The 16,925-nt window shown below is 39.0% G+C and overlaps 1 protein-coding gene and 1 long non-coding RNA gene across 3 annotated transcripts in view; one reads left to right on the forward strand and one right to left on the reverse strand.

The window, feature by feature from the left end:
- MFAP3L (microfibril associated protein 3 like) overlaps window positions 1-13,690 on the reverse strand; it is a 66,955-nt gene extending 53,265 nt beyond the window's left edge. Inside the window, exon 1 of one of the 2 annotated variants that reach the window (XM_051965991.1) lies at window positions 13,505-13,690. The gene's annotated coding sequence lies outside the window, so the exon portion shown is untranslated. Of the gene's footprint in view, window positions 1-13,376 lie in introns of both variants that reach the window. The other variant, XM_051965990.1, reaches the window with a different exon arrangement.
- The window catches only part of LOC127540971 (uncharacterized), a 154,912-nt gene that overhangs the window by 23,814 nt on the left and 114,173 nt on the right, over window positions 1-16,925 (forward strand). The gene's annotated exons all lie outside the window — the stretch shown is intronic.

Genomic DNA, 16,925 nt, shown 5'->3' on the forward strand with positions numbered 1-16,925 from the left:
CTGGGCCTTTTGAAGTTAAGGTCTTTAACAAGTCTCAGTTTGACTGAAGCAATGCCCATTCATTGATTAAGGCTAGGTAAGAATTAAAGTAAAGAATGACCTCTAGTCACAAGAAACAAACAAATTAAAAAATTCAATCTGAAAGGGGAAAACCTTCAGCGTTTCTGGTCTAAACAGAAACAAATGCTATTTATATTTATTTTTAGTCAATCAGGGTTCAAACAAAGACAAATGGGGCTTGGTCTAGGAACTGTTCTTGGCCAATCAATGAAAATCAGGGTGATTTGGGTGTAAGACTTGTTTCTTAAGAAAGAAATTTAGCCAGATGTTACTAAATGCTTTAGAATCTTTAGATTCTTTAGAATCTAAAACTTTAGAATGTAAAATCTTTAAAAAGTAGGTGATATTGGGAAAGTTTCTACAACTATGGGTCTCAGCTTCTCCTGTAAAACGAAGGAGTTGAATATTAAATTATCCCTTAAGTCTTCTAGTGTTAACAATCTATGATACTGATTCCTGGGCTGATGCTTAGGTTAGCACTCAACAGTAGGAAAAATGTCTCTCCAGAAGAGTGGTTGCCTGGCAATGAAGATTTCTATAATGATTACTTCACTCAGAATCTAATTCAACTTCAACAACTGCTTTGTTCTTAGCATTGATCTTAACAAAAAGCGATTGCCTAATTCTTTTGTTTGCTTTCAGCTTACACTTTCCTATGATTTACAAAAATTTCAGCCCACCTTCCCCCAAAAAACCTTCCCCCAAACTAAATCCAAATCATTGTAAGAATTGTACTGTGGGAGTTTGATTAAGGTCATTCAGGCACACAGAATAGGAAGTACTTCACCTTTCATCTGAGAGATTTTTCATATTTGTTAAAATATGCCTAATATCACAAGAGAGTAGATAAACAATTTTTTTTCTTTTCTTCCTCCTTTACAAGGCCATTACCAGAAATAAATATTGTACCATGAGCATTTCTCTCATAAAATAAAATAATAAAAAAAGTGAAAACTTTTATGGACTTTTTGTCACAGGAAAATAATAAATATTAGTCTTTTCCAAACATATTTTTAAAAAAGGTAGAAGGGAAGTTCTAAAATTCAAAGTGTAGTCATATTAACTCTTTGGTTGCTTAACTATTTTCCTTTTTTTCTGGATGAAAACAAAAATGACATGACTCTGTTGGGGTTAAGGTACAGTGTGTCTGATCAGATCACTATAAGCTTACCATGTTCTACTACAGGTCAGGCACAAATATTCCATATTAGTTTTGGTACCCACATCCTTTCTACCATTTCTACTAAGATGTCAAATGATTCAGCCTTTGTTGATAAGTTGGTTACATTTACACAATCATTTCATTTAAATATTTAGATGGCTGTCACTTTATGGCAAAAAAATTGATGACTTTCCTCATATCTTCCAGTTAATCTAATGGCTAATTTAAGACAAACCAAAACTAAATGTTTTTTTTTTCAAAAATAATAGATTAAAAATTAACTCAATAATTATGCTTTATTAGAAGAAAGGAAAAGACCAAGGTGATTAATGGAAAACTTGGAAAAAAATTGACTGCTTTTGTTTTCTAGAGTAGGAAAGAGCATAGACTACCATCCATCTCTAATTGTTGTTTACTTTTTTTAGGATTCTAATGATGCATTTTTAGTTGGTTCTAGAATACTTCTTCAAATGGATTCATGATATTGGTGTTCATGAAAACTGCAACCTGTTTCTACATCTTAGCTATCCTTGTTCCAAATCTTTCCATAAGTCCTCTATAAAACTTAACTAGTAATCAATAGATCTTTTTCTGGTTTAACATTTCATAGAGACCAATGCAAAATCTAGCACATATATCTCTTTTTCCTTCCTAGAAATATATAACCAGCTAATAACCTTTTCAGTTCATGTTTCCAGTGATGCATTTTATAACACTCCTCCAGAGCAAGTGTCAATGATTCTTAAGCTTAGGCCATTCTTCCATTGTCCTTTGGGACACCTAGCAATCATAAAACTTAGAAAGTCAACAGGGTCCTATTCTGTTCTAAACAAAGTTCAAATTCTATTGCCTGGTAATCAAGACCCTTTACAATTGGTTGCCTCCTTACATTTCTAGATTTCTTCCCTTTATATACTTTGTGGTTCAGTCAAATACCGTAGCTCTCCTTGAACATAAATACAATTCAGTGCCTTTGCTCAGGCTAATCAAAGGAGCCCAGATATAGAACTATGGGACTTCAGGGCCATCTAGACCAATATCTTCATTTTACAGATGAGGAAACTGAGGCCCGGAGAAGGGAAGAGAATTGCTTATGATATATGGTAATGTGTCTCAGATGGGATTTGAACTCAAGCTTTCTAACTCCAAAGAGGATAGCCTTTTCACTTGAAGTTCTCTTTGCCTGTGACTGGGATGTTTTGTCTTTCTAAAATCTGTTGAACTTCTGTATCCCGGAGGGAGATTATCAATGAGATCTTAGATCCATTAGAGTCATGATGAAATGTTATGGATTGTATTATAACTAATGATGTTAATCTCCTCCTTGATATTCTTTTCTCTACATTTTCAGGACATCACACTCTCCTAGTTCTCTTTCTATCTATCAGACCTCTCCTCAGTCTCCTTTTCTGGATTCTTATTCAGCTCATATCCTCTAACCACAGGTGTCCCCTTGGGGTTCTGGCCTGGGCTTCTACAATTTCATTTGGTGATCTCATCAGTTCCCATGAATTTAATTATAATCTCTATGCTGATGACAATCACATCTTTCTGTCTTTTCCCAATCTCTACTGATTTCCAGTCTTGAACCTTTAATTATTTTTCAGACACCTCAAACTGAATTTCCACAAAATATCTCAAACTCAACATATCCAAAATTGAATTCATGACCTTTTCTCCTAAATTCTGCCCTTCTCTGATCTTCTCAACTCTGCCAAGGGTAACACCATCCTTCCAGTTCTTCAGGTTCAACCTGAGTCCAACTATATCACTCCTACTCAATAAACTTCAGTGACTCCCTATTGTCTCTAGAATCATATACAAAATCCTCTGTTTAGCATTCAATTCCCAAATATCCATCATCTCCCAGATTCAATTATATGATATGGGTCAACAATTTTACCTTTAAAGAATCTTTCAGAAATGTCTATTCATACCATACTCAGGCCCCTCACTGCTTTTTACGGTCTTTTTTTTAAACAGTCTTCTTATTGATCTCTTCGCCTCCTTTTCCAAGCCATCCTTCACATAGCTGCCAAAGTAAATTTTCCTAAATCATGAATCTGATCATAAAACTTCCCTGGCTCAAGAAACTCTGATCTTTCCCTATTGTCTAGAGGATAATATCCAAATTCTTGTTTTGATTTTGAAAACCTTCATCATCTGTCTCCATCAACCTATCTGTCTGTACTGAGTCTCCATTATTCCAGGCAGATGGGCCTACTTTTTTATTCTTCAAACATGACATTCTATCTTCTGGTTCCTTGACTTGGTACGGTTTATCCACCAAGCCTGGAGTGATCTCTGTATTTATAAAGGCATCTTAGAGAACTTTACCTTAGTTGTCAGTATTTCTAGCTATCCAACTTACTTTGTATATATTTGTTTTTCTTTATTCATGCATAGGAAAGCAAGTTTTTTGATCTCATATTAGGAACTAATGGAACTTACCTATTTTTACCTTATTAGCAGCAAATGGTTAATAAAATACTTATCTGTAAGATGCTGAAACTTGCTTCAATATCAATTCAATTACACTTGAAAAGGTATATTCTAAGTCCATTTAACAAGAATATTACTTTTTTGCTAGGGTGCCTTAAGAATACAGAAATATAAGACCAATTCTCTGTGCTTAAGGAGTTTCCACTTTGGGGACACATAAAAATGATAAGCCAGTATAGTATGAAGAAAGTATTAAAGGGAAGACAATACATGATCAGTGCTATGAACGAAGAAAAACTGTGACATTCATCTATAGATGTTTATAGTTTATATAGATATAGTTTAGAAATAGTTTCTTGGAGGAGATAACATGAAGGGCTTTGGAGTAAATCATCTCTTCAATCCCTTTAGGATCCTAGGATTCTTAAATGTTAAGGACCATGCATAAGTGAAGGGGCAGGTCAATTCTCTGAGAACCTCTACAGCTGTGAATCATAATACTTCAAGGAGTGCGAAGCAGCCTGCCGCAGATGTTCCTTGTGGATTGGGAATGAAATAAATTGAAGGCAAGAGGGAAGAGGAGAGAGGAGAGAGATCAGACAATGCAACTGCCTCTCAGTCAGAAAGAACTACTTCTCAATCTCCTTGTGTCATCATCATCCTCTCACATGAAGAGATCCATTCTACAGGTCTGAGTTAGATCTCCAGCAGCCACTGGCAGGTGGCTCTTGTATCCTGCAACATATGGTGCCCAAATGTGGACACAAGAATTACAAGAATCACAAGAAACAAAGCAGCAGCCGTGCCTGAGAGCTGTTCGTGAGTAGGATCCTCCCAGAGTTCCTTTGGTAACTAGCAGGAAAGGAAAGGGAGAAGAGACCTGGTAAGACTTTTTTAGTTGGGGTAATTAAATGGGCCAACACATCAAAGGACCAACCCAGGAGACTGATGAGACTTATGAAAAATGCCTATTCTGACTATAGTCCTCTCTCTGATTGAAAGTTTGACATCTCACATGATTCAACACCTGCTATAGTGCTGTTTGCACTTCCTAGCATGTGGACTCAGATATCTTAGCATGTGGACTTAGATAACAGTTAATGAACAAACTTACTGACCATGTTGTAGGAAAAAATAATCAGTCTCATAAAATAAAAAACAGGGAATTGTTAAGGACCATGCCTAGGTGAAGAAGGGACAGGTCAATTCCCCAAGAGCCACCACAGCTGTGAATCATAAACTTGAAGGAGTTGCATAGCAGACTTTACTAACACAGACATTCCTTGTGGATTGAGGATGAATAAATTGAAGGCAAGAAGGAAGAGGAGAAAGATCAGACAATGCAACTGCCTCTTAGTAGGGAGGTCAGAGAAGAACAACTGTCTCTCAGTATCCTTGTATCATCATCTCTCACATGAAGAGGTCCATTCTACAGGTCTGAGTTAGACCTCCAGCAGCCACTGGCATGTGGCTCTTGTATGGCAACACTTAAGACTCACCATTTAATCTCTCAGGTGCTGGTTTCTCTTCTAACTCTAAATCTACAAACCTATTGTACTTGGGGCTCAAATGTATACTCAACATCAATTACAAAAGTGCATGTTTAAAGTTCCTGTTTTTACATAAAAGATGCCCTGTTTCATAGACTTATAGCTATAAAGAACCTCAGGGTTCATTGCCAGGGGTTCTTAACCTGAATTTGGTGAACTTGAATTTTTTTGTTTGTTTGTTTTTGCAGCAATGGAGTTAAGTGACTTGCCCTAGATCACACGCTATTAAGTGTCTGGGGCTTGATTTGAAATCAGGTCTTCCTGATTCCAAGACTAGTGCTGTAGCCACTGGGCCACCTCGTTGTCCTTTTAAACTTGTTTTTAAAGATATTCTGGTATTTGTATCTCAACATAATTGGTTAATTTGTAATTCTATGCATTTTACTTTATGAATCTGAAAAATTCTGAGAAAGGGTTCATGAGTTTAAATGTGCTAAAGGGTTTGTGACATAAAAAAATGTTAAGAATTCCTGATCTGTTCTAAGACTTTATAGATGAGGAAGCTGAGCCCCAGAATGGTGAGGTGATTTGTTTCCCTACAGTCACATAATGGGTCAATGGAAGAATAGGAACTCAATCCTACATTTGAAAAGGTTTGGAAAATGATGGAGCTATATTTTCCCCAGATGTCCCCTTGACATCTCAAACTTTATCCATAACAGAACTCATTCTCTTTACCCCTAACCTTCTCCCCACCTCTATAACTTTGCTATTCCCATTGGAAGGCACCAACATTCTTCCATTTATCCAGATTTATAAGGTAGAAGTCATTCTTAACACTTCCCTCTCATTCACCGTGCCCTATATTCAATCATTTGCCAAACTTTGTCAAATTTATCTCCATAGCATCTCTCCCATTTGTTCTCTTCTCTCTGCTTACACTGTAACCATTCTACTTCAGACTCTGTGGATCACCCATGGGATCACTCTGTCTTCTTTCTCCTTAGAGCTGCCAAATTGATATTCCCAAAACATGTCTGACCAGGTCAGTCGTCTTGTCAAGCAGTTTCAGTGGCTCTCTCCTGCCTCTAGGATACATTCCTCTGCTTAGCAACAAAAGTCAAATCTTCAGGTGAATTTTACATCACTACTCACACATTCTATGTTCTGCTTAATACTCTCTCTAAATAGTTTAGAATTCTCTCTCCATGGTAGGAATATTCTCCTTCTTCCTTTCCACCTCAGTTCTGGACTCTGCTCAAGCAAAAAGTTGCCTACTGCAACACAAACTTTCTTGATTACATCAATTGTGAGTATTCACTTTACCCCCTCTCTCTATAAATATCACACACACACACACACACACACACACACATCTCTTGTATTTACTTATCTGTGAACATGTGTTATTCTCCAAAGTAGAGAGTATAGAGTAGAAAGAACAGGAACTATTTTGTATTTGTATTCCTAGTGCTTGATACATTGTAGATGCTTAAAAAATGCTTGTTGATTGACTTGACAAATATTCAATGTTACTCAAAATGTATATGTGTTGAGATGAGGAGTGTGATGACTGTGCTAGCACCCAGGATACCTTAGAATCAGCCGGAGTCAGGATAAGCAAAAGTCCTTAGTCTTTATTCTTGGTCTTTACGGGTAGAAGTGAAGGGGATGGAAGCAGGATCTCCTCAACCTCCTTGTTCCTTATCTACAGCCAAAGTGAGTCTGGCTAGTCTTACTCCATCTTCTAGTCCTTCATCCGACCCTCTGTATACACCAATCATTGAGCCAGCACAGGATAGTGAGAAGGGCCATTTCCCAAGCATATGCCCATAGAGTAATGTCCAATCAAGTGCTCAGCTGTCCTGACATTGACTCAAGAGTTTCAGCCCTCTACAGAGGAGAAGTGGGATATGAGGAGAAACTAGAGTTATACACCTATACATATAAAACATAATGGGAAAGTGAAATTAGAATGGTGTGAACAAAATTCTAAGAAATTTTAGGAGAGGAAGAAAAAATTCCCATTTGAGTGATTAAAGCTTCATGGAGGATATAACAATAAGAAGGCATATTGACCAGAGGAGAAGTAATTTTAAACTTTGAGTACAAAGAGCAAAGATAAGGAGATAGAGAAGGGTAAGAAGTGTGAAGAACAAGTAAATCCAGTTTGGTTGGGGCAGAGGATCCATGAATTCATCTGGTAAGAGGTGAGATTGCAAAGGTAAGGTCCTGAATGTCACCACATCTACTAAATATGAACTTTATTCTATTGGTGAGAGGAAATCACTGATGATTTTTAAGTGGTGTCTATAATCAGAGCTATATTTTGGGAAGAATAATTGGTCATTCATGTATAGGTTGGTTTGAAAGGGAAAAAAGACTCCAAGAGATGGACTAAGAAACTTCTGTAAGTGACGTGGCAAGAAATAATGAGGATCTGTGCTAAGGAGATAATAGTGAAGATAGAGAGGATAATATAGATGGGAAAGACACTGAAGAGGTGGAATTTTTAGGAAGTAGAAATTGGAAATGTGTATTGGCACAAGGGGAGGGAAGATAACCCACCAAAAATGGAAAGGAATTAAAATGAATGCTGAAATTTTAAACTTAGGAAAATAGAGGTGCCATTAACAGATACAAAACCAGGAAAGACGAGAGGAAGAGGATTTTTAAAGTTTGTGTTAAATTTTTTGTTTATTTTTTAATAGGAAGAAGGTAAGAGATCAATTTTGTTCTGGATGAGTTTGAAGTACTGATGGGATATATTAAAGAAGCAAGTAGATATGGAATTTGGGGAAGAGATAGGCAAAAACTTAAGATGAATTTAAGAATCTCCTATATGGCTAAATAAAGGTCATGAAAGGAGAACATATTTATAGTAGTTATAACTGAAAGCAGCCTCCAAGATCATCTTCATATTTCACAGATGAAGAATCTGAAATTCAAAGAGAGAGTTAGATATGGACTAAGGCCACAAAAGAGCCTGAATTCAAATTTAGGTTCTTTAACTTCAAATTCAGGATTGTTTCCATTATGTCACACTAACTTTACTGAGAAATTAAGGACAAGAATAGACTTTAATGAAATGATTTTGTCTAAGGGAAGAAAGAGGTAGAGGAAACAGATTAATGATTAGCCAGAAAAAGAACTCTTAGAAAAGTAATTGTCCTAGAAAATAGGACATAGTTTCCAAAAGGAAAGAACCAACAGGCTTAAATGGAGGAGAACATAGAATCTTGTGAAGAGTGAAGGAGTTTGGAAGAGTGATGTAGTACTGGGCTTGAAATAAGGAGGATTTAAGTTAAAAACTCACTTGAGTAGGGCAAGTCCCTTAACCTCCTCAGGCATCAGTTTCCTCATCTATAGAATGAAGGGCCCTTCTAGTTCTAAATACATAATTCTATGAAAAAGCCAATGAATTTGGTGATTAACAATGTTACTGACAGAACCAGGAGAACAGCATACAAAGTAAAAGCAAGATTATATGAAGATCAACCATGACAAACTTAGCTCATCTTAGCAATATTGTGATCCAAAACAATTCCAACAGACTTGGGATGGAAAATGCTGTATATATCCAGAAAAAGAACTGTGGAGACTAAATGTAGATCAAAGAATACTATTTTCACCTTTTTTTTTTTTTTGTGGTTTTTCTCTTGTGTTCTGATTTTTCTTTCACAATATAAATACGTTTAAAATAATTGTTCATGAATAACCTATATCAGATTGCTTGCTATCTTGGGAAAGGAGGAAGAAAGAGAGGGAGAACAAATTTGGAACTCAAAATCTTACAAAAATGAATGTTGAAAATTATATGGAATTGAAAAAATAAAATACTATTCAGAAATTTTAAAAAATGTTACTGATTAATTTTTTGAGAAAGCAGTTTCATTAACACATACATACACACTATATAAACAGGTTGGTTGTCTAACATATAAACTGAATCATTCATGTGATTGTGTATGGTGTGACTTAAACCCTTATAAAACAGCTTTTGTAGAAGTAGCTACTTTTGACCATTAAAGTGACTGCCAGGAAACTGAACATAGGGGAACAGATATTTTTGTCCCAGGATAACAGGTGAAAAAATCTGTTCAAGACATGAGTATCCTATTTACTGGCTTGTTCATTCATTCATTCATTAAACAAATGTTTATCCAAGTACTACTTACTATATGCAAAAATACTGTGATATTAAGACAGAGACAAACCAGTTTATGCTAAATGATTTATGAAAGATGCTGACAATAAATAATGTGGAGTTCAAAGGTATCCATTCCAGTTGGGCTGAACAAAGAAAACTTCATGGAGGAAGGAATTATCTATATTGGACCTGGAAGGATTGAGGTGGGAGTAGGGAAAAGGGCACTCTCAGTGGGGAAATGCAGGGAACAAGAAGCTGGGGAAATGAGATTAAAAAGAGAGGAATTAAGTGGATAATCCATTTGGATCATAGATTAAGAGTTTTAAGATCTCAAAGGTCCTCTAGCCCAGCATGCTCCATTGCAGAGGAGGAATTAAATCCCTGGGAGACTGACTTGATCAATAAGTTAATTTTAACTTCTGAGAATAGAGGTAGACCTGGAAACTACCTAAAGAATTCAGACAAAAGCATTTTTCTTCCTCAGGGTTTGAGGGTAACAACAAAAATTATAGTTATGACTTGGTTTGATATAAATTGGCTATTAATATAATAAGCGAGGGAGAGTTAAGAAGAACCATCAGACTTTTTTCAAATGACTCCCCACACCCCCAAGTGGAATAAGGTCTGAGTTCTGGGGACCAAAAAGAAATAAACCAAAATGAAGAACATGTCTCTAAAAGGGTCTTATATTTAAAAGTTGACTTCTAAAAAATATGGTATATACTTGCCAATCTTAATGTACTTTGTACCCTAAGATTCTTTTTTATTAGAGAAGTGATTTCTTGAATTCTAAATGGTTGATTGAATGTGATGTTTCCGAAGATTATGAAGAAAACTATATCTCTAAAGGCAAGGTCTAAAGAGGAGATCTCCATTTAATCCAGCAGGTTGTGGCAGTTGCCCTGGCAACACAACCTCAATGGACAAACTTTTTGGAGTGTCCTTAGGGATTAATGTGGTTTATTAGCCACTTTTGACAGTTTTTAATTATGAAAAAAATTTAAACTTCACAATTAGCTCAATTTCTCTAATTTTTAATTCCAGAACCTATTAAACTAGTAAAAACTAATAACCATCTGGGTAAGAAATAATTTTCTGACAACTTTAGGGGCTATTATCAAAACTCTTAAAATGGAATTATTTTGAATTTTCCCTTGGGATCTCTTCTGTTAGAGATATTATTTATTTCCTTCTGAAAACTGTGTAGTCATGCACTAAACAGTCCCATTCATTGACTCTTCTAATCTGGAGGGAACTGAGTTGGTTCTATTTGTATAATCTTTGAATTTCAAAAATTGCATGCCTTAAAAAACATTAAATATGCTTATTTGGGAGTTGGATCTTGAGCAACCAAGGCAAATGCCACTTCTCTGAATACAATTAGAATGAGATTCCTAGAAAAATCTTTTTTTTTTTAAATCAAATTCTGCTCTGGAAGGAATAGTTAGGCCTTTGTGTTAATATATTAATGAAATAGAAGCTATTTCTCAGTTTCATAAAATTTAGCTTAACTCTGTACCATGTTAAACTTTTGCAATCACCACATTGTTCCTCAAAAAAATACAAAGACACCCGAAACAAAGTTACTAGTTCCTTGGGTTCCTAGTGTTTTTTTTTCTTGGTTATGGTATTTATTAAACACCATAATGTTTATTATAAAACATTAAAATAAAATAGCATGAGTATATATAAATATATCTATATAAACACCAGGAGTAGATAGATACACACACACACACACACACACACACACACACACACACACACCAGAGCTACTGCCAGTTGTCTTGATCTATATCTTGCCACTGATCTTTGCTCTGGAGGGGAAAGTGAGGCAGGTGACCTTGCACAACCCCCATCACATTAAGTCTAATTCACTTAGATATCATGGCATTACTTCCCTGATGTCATGGTTGTATTGAGAAGGAAGGACAAAGAACAACCTATATGTATATTCTCATACAAATTGGCAAATGCATCTAGAGGTATAAGCCCTATGTAAATAGCAAACATGAAAAAAAAATTATTAAAGGTACTATTGAGACTTTAAGACCCTAGATTTTAGGAATTATAAAATCATAGAAATACTAATTAGCTCCTACTGGGACAAAAGGTTTTCTTATCCTGATTATCTGAAATTTTAGTCTATAATTCCAGTTGTTTTAAAAGACCCTGAGTACTTTCTTTTGGACTCTATAAGTATTTATTCTGATTTGGAGTAAAATCAATGGGGCCACTAGAAGAGAAACCTTCCAATGAGTCAATTATTGCATGTGTATCAATTGAAAAGGTAAGATGATTATAGACTATAGTACTCTCTGTTTAAGATAAAGTATCTGCTTGTCAGTTTAAACCATTTTGCTTAACAATGCCCTGGTAGTTTCATAGACAAAGCAGAAAAAATGTCACTAGTAATATAATAAAATAATGTGAGCTGCAGATTGGCATAATGAATAAAGAGCTTGTCCTATATCCAGGAAGCTGGAATCCCACCTCTGACAAGCCAGCAGTGAGACCCTAGACAAGTCATTTAAGCCCTTTGGGCTTCAGTTCAATAAAATACCATAGTTAAATAGAAGGTATGTCTAGCTCTGTAGAATTTCCAAAGCTAATGAAATCACAGATGCAGTTCCTATCCCTAGATTAAAAAAAAAGATCCTATTTATATATCAGTGATTTTAAGGCTGACAGTATTTCCTTGTCAGAGAGATCAGTGAAACAAGTGCTATTATGATCTCCATGTTGAAGATGGGAAAACTAAGGAGCACAAACCAGGGGTTAAGTGACAGACCTAGATCACATGTTTAAAGTAAGAGGGGGAAAGCAGGCTTTGGACTCCAGGATCACTTTTATTTCCACACTATCAAACTGCCACTGTCACTTAATTATGTATTAAACATTATAGTGAGCTAGATTTCCAAGTTCTGAATTTAAACCTAAGAAAATCCAAAGTATAATCTGTCACAACAACTATAACTTCACTCCAGGAACCTTTAAATACATTGACAATTTAGCACTAATAGTAGCTTAAATTCTGCAGTGTGGGCAGATAATGGTACTGAGAAATCTTTAACTTTTTTTTTTTTTTTGGTCTGGCTTGTTTTCAAAAACTCTAAACTGAATAGTTTTTTGGGGGTTGGTGGTGGTGAGTAGGAGCTTAAAAAATAGATTCAGCTACTAAACATTGTGTGCGGTTTTAAATCAGAGAAAGGTCTATTTTAAAAGCAGAAGAGGCACGTTTCCACATTTCACCCTAGGAAACAAAACCGATGCCAACTTGCCCAAGCTTCATCTTCTAGTAGAAACTTGAGTCCACCCTCGTAATGTCATGCCGCACTTCTTACAGACAGCTCTGCTCCGTGTGCTTCTGCGGCATCGTGGATCAAGAGACATATTCCTCCCCCCCGCTCCCCGACGCCTCTCACACACTCACGCCTCAGCGGCCCCCAGAGCTTCCCAATGAAGCATCAATCTCATCCACACATTTTACTCCTCCGTTCGGGAGTTGGAAACTGAGGCACTGGAGGCCAACCAACACACCCCACGAGTCGGAAGAAACCCAGATTCCCACCGCCCTCTTCTGACCACTGAAGAGCGGTGTCCTGGCAGATCCTCAAGCGCACAGAGGTGAACAGCCTCCCCTTCTCTCTGAAGGTTAATCATGTTCCATCTAACTGCAGGACCAAGGCTGTCAGTGAGCTCCGGCATTCCAGCCCCGGCACCCCGCCGCGGCTGGATGCTTGGTCCCAGGCGGGCTGCCGGCTGCTGCGCTCTCCCCAGCCATCCCTTCATTGACTTCTGCGGCATTCTGCGCCCCTCAGAGAAGCTCCCTCGCTCGTCACCATGCCCGGCATTCGCCCTAGCGCGCAGCCTCCCCATCAGCTGGGGCTGGCCAGCCCAAAGTTAGCTGGCGCAAAACGCCGGGCGCAGCCCCCCACTCTGGTCCGCTAGCTATCCTGCCAGCCAGCCGCCCCAGCGTGTCCGGGTCCCCGCGCCCTGGGCGCTAGCCGCCACCGCCGGCTCTCGCTCCCCACCCCTCTTTTTCCTCCCCTCGGCGGGCGCCCTCGCTAACCTGAACGCTGCCACTCAGGTAGCCAGCGTGTGCCACGCGCCATCACCAGCCCGGCGAGACCGGGCTGAGCGCCTCCATCCCTGGCTGGTTCCCTCGCCTGCGCGCCCGAGCCCTAGAGCAGTGCTTACTGCGAGGGGCCAGTGCCCAGATCGCCTCCTCGGTGCGCCGCTGCCGCCTCCTCAGGGATGCACGAGCTGCATGCTGCAGGCTGCGGGAGAGCAAGAGCTGCCTACCCACTGGCAGCCAAAAAAACCTGCCCGGCTCCTGAGCATGCCCAGTCTGGCTTGCCAGAGTCACGAAGGAGTTTCAGGGAGGCAATTCCACTCTTCCGGATTTTAGCAACAGCCAGAGGAAGAGTAGCCGGGGGTGGGGTCGAAAGGAGGGAGGGAACCACCCAGTTCCCAGGAGACGAAACCTGCCAAAAGGGCGGGGCGAGGGAAACTGGAAGAGGAGGAGGAGGAGGAGGAAGAGGAGGAGGAGGAGGAGGAAAAAGAGAAATAGTCTTTGGGTAAGAAGAAAAGTATCTGCAGCCACAAGTTCTTCTCAAACAGGTTGGAAGGTTCTAGAAAGCTTCAACCTCCTGTTAATATGCATGGTTTGTACCTAGCTAATTTTGTCTTGATTGATATCAGGAATATATAGTGTTATTGTTCATTTAAGAGATAAATTTACATCCTGATTCTAGGACTTACTACTCAAGTGTGGTCTGTCAGCAGTCTAATGGAAAGGATGCTACGTTTGAGGTCAGTCCTTCCATGTTAGCTTTTGGGTAAAACATTTAATATCAATGGTTGTTAATTTCTCATTTATACAACACGGGAGTTCAATGAGTGTGTCATCTCATCTTCACAACAGTTCTATGGAGTAAGTGGTATAGGAGTTATCAGCAACATTTCCCAGATGAAAAAACAATTTTGCAAAGTGATGAGAATTACCTTTGCCATAACAGATGGACTACAAGCTGCAGGTTGGGAATCAAACAATTTCTCATGCTTTAGGGACTGGTGACTTTGATATATAATGATAAAAGTCCGTGAAAAGGAAAGAGGCGCTGAACCTCTTGGTGGTGAGTGGGAAATCAGATGGATGCTGAGAGAATATAGCATTTAGACACGTCATCATTTTTTTCCTTCCATGAACTTCATTTGTGTTAGGTTTAAAGATAACAGTACGGAAAGGCTCTCAAAAAGCACTTTCTCCTTGCCCCACTGTGCTTTCCAGAGAATAATAACATTTATATGGCTTTAATATTTTATATTTTCTTTAATGTTTTCTCATTTTTATCCTCACAACAAATGTTTGAGGTAAATACTAATCTTATTTTCATTTTGCCGATGAGGAAACCGGTTAAGTGACTTGCCCAGAGTCGTATAGCTAAAAAAAGTATCTCAATTTGAACTTGGCCCTTCCAGACTCTCGGTACAGCATCCGCTGTGCTATCCAGCAGCCCACGTTCCTGCTAATTCAAAAGGAGAATCGTGTGTGTGTGTGTGTGTGTGTGTGTGTGTGTGTGTGTGTGTGTACCAACCTTCCAGAATAATAGTGCTCCCGGAAAATGCCCTCGCCAAAGCGTACAGTGAGGGGCTGGTGGCGTTAGTGGGTAAGGACAGTACATCCCAAGCTCCTCCCCTGCCTCCTAGCCCATCCCCTATACCACCTCCTTCCCCGCCCCGTTCCATTTAAGGGTTTCTTCGCTTTTCATTCCCTTCAACCATCTCTAAGACCCGGAGAAGCAGGATCTTGCCCATCGAGCCTCCTCCTCGGCACCTCCAGGACGCACTGGGCATGTTCCTTTGCTGGGTCAGGGTTTGGTGACACGTAGGAAGCTTCTCCGGCAGTCTTGCCCCTTCGCGGAGATTTTCTTTCCCCTCTCCCTCTCCAGGCCCCGACACAAATACAAGTGGCCGGAGGCGGCCTTGGTCCCCCACGCCGGGAGGCGCCGAAGTAGGTCAGGGCTCCATTGAGCATGCTCATGCCGGGGCCAGGCTCCTCTGCCTGCTTTAGCTAATCGCCGAGGTGAAGGTCAGGGGCTGGATCGCAAGCTGGCCCGAGAGGATGCGGAACGGGGTGGCGAGCTTGCATCTTCTGAGCACGCGAAGCTTGCGAAGGACTGCCCACCCTAGCGCAGTACGGTGCAAGAATGAAGCGGGGTGGCAGTGTTTAAATTACATTTATTTTCCCGCGTCCTTGGAACTGGAACCCAAGTTTTCTCGCTAAGAACTTCGCAGCCTTTTACCTTTTCAGCCTTTCCCCCTTCCCCCCCAATCCGAGACCTTTTTCCAAGAGCCTTCGATTGCCTTTGAAAATCACAAGTCAATTCAAGGAATATTTATGGAGTGCCTACTAAATAGTAGGTACAGACACTGTACAAAGAGCTGAGGGTGTAGAGACTAAAAAAAACATTGAACAGTGCCTGCCCACAGGGTGCTAATTATTTTCCTCGGCGAGGGGATATCTTTATAACTGACATTTTAAACTATTCAGTCACATCCCCGTCCTAAAAAAGAATTTATTGATGAAATCTGCTTTCTCCCTTGATGCAATACTGCATTCTATTCTCCCTTTTTGGGAGGGACCGCTTTGCATGCACTCCCTTCTCTCTTCCCCATTCTCCACCCATCAAACACAAGCTATGGAAGTGAGTTGTCTATTGTATGGTTTGTGACTCAATCAACTAGCATTTGTTAATCGTCCACTATGTCAGGTGCTGTGCTAAGTATTAAAGCTGTAGGGAAAGCCAAAAAGCTTTCTCTGTCTTTGCCCTTCAGAAAACTTACAGTCTAATGGAGTCATTCATAGTCTAGCATCTGTTAAGGTATTTTATCCCACATTTTAGAGAAGTTAAAGAGATTAGGAAAAATAGATTTGTAGAAGGAGCTGGAAGAAGCCTCTCCAGAAATGGAAAAAACCGTACTCTAGTTCTTCTATTTCTAGCTGTGTAATTATGAGTAAATCCATTTGTTCTTTCTAGGCCTCAGTCTGCAATTGTATTAAAAAAAAAAAAGTGTGTGTGTGTATGTATGTGTGTGTGTGAAATAATATTTGCACTACCTACTTTACATGGCTGTTTAAACACTTTAAAAAAAATTCTGAGATTGTTAACATTTGTATTAGTCCCCATTTTGGTTGGTTAATTTAGTTGCATTTACTATTTGGTGTATCAGCTCTCCTTGCTGAATAGAAAGAAGAGAAGTTAAGGCAATAACCTGTGCTGGAGAATGATACTGTTATGTAAAAACAAAAACAAAAACAAAACCCCCCCAGAAATCCTTCATTCCAGCCCAGAAGTCAGATGAGGTTCCACATAGAATTATACTAGAATCTCTAATTTCTTTGGTCCAAAACCTGGTTTTTCCCCATAAATGGTGTGTGTGTGTGTGTGTGTGTGTGTGTGTGTGTGTGTGTGGTGTGTGAGTGAAGGCAAATGAGCAACTTTTGGGAATGGAGTTGAATTTTGGACTCAGACCTATTCTGAGGACATTTTGGACCCCCTTCTGTAACTTTGAGACTACTGAAAGAAATGAAAAGATGTTTATCAAATACTTAGGA

The sequence above is a fragment of the Antechinus flavipes genome, chromosome 6 (genome assembly GCF_016432865.1).
Source record: "Antechinus flavipes isolate AdamAnt ecotype Samford, QLD, Australia chromosome 6, AdamAnt_v2, whole genome shotgun sequence".
NCBI classification, from domain to species: Eukaryota; Metazoa; Chordata; class Mammalia; order Dasyuromorphia; family Dasyuridae; genus Antechinus; species Antechinus flavipes.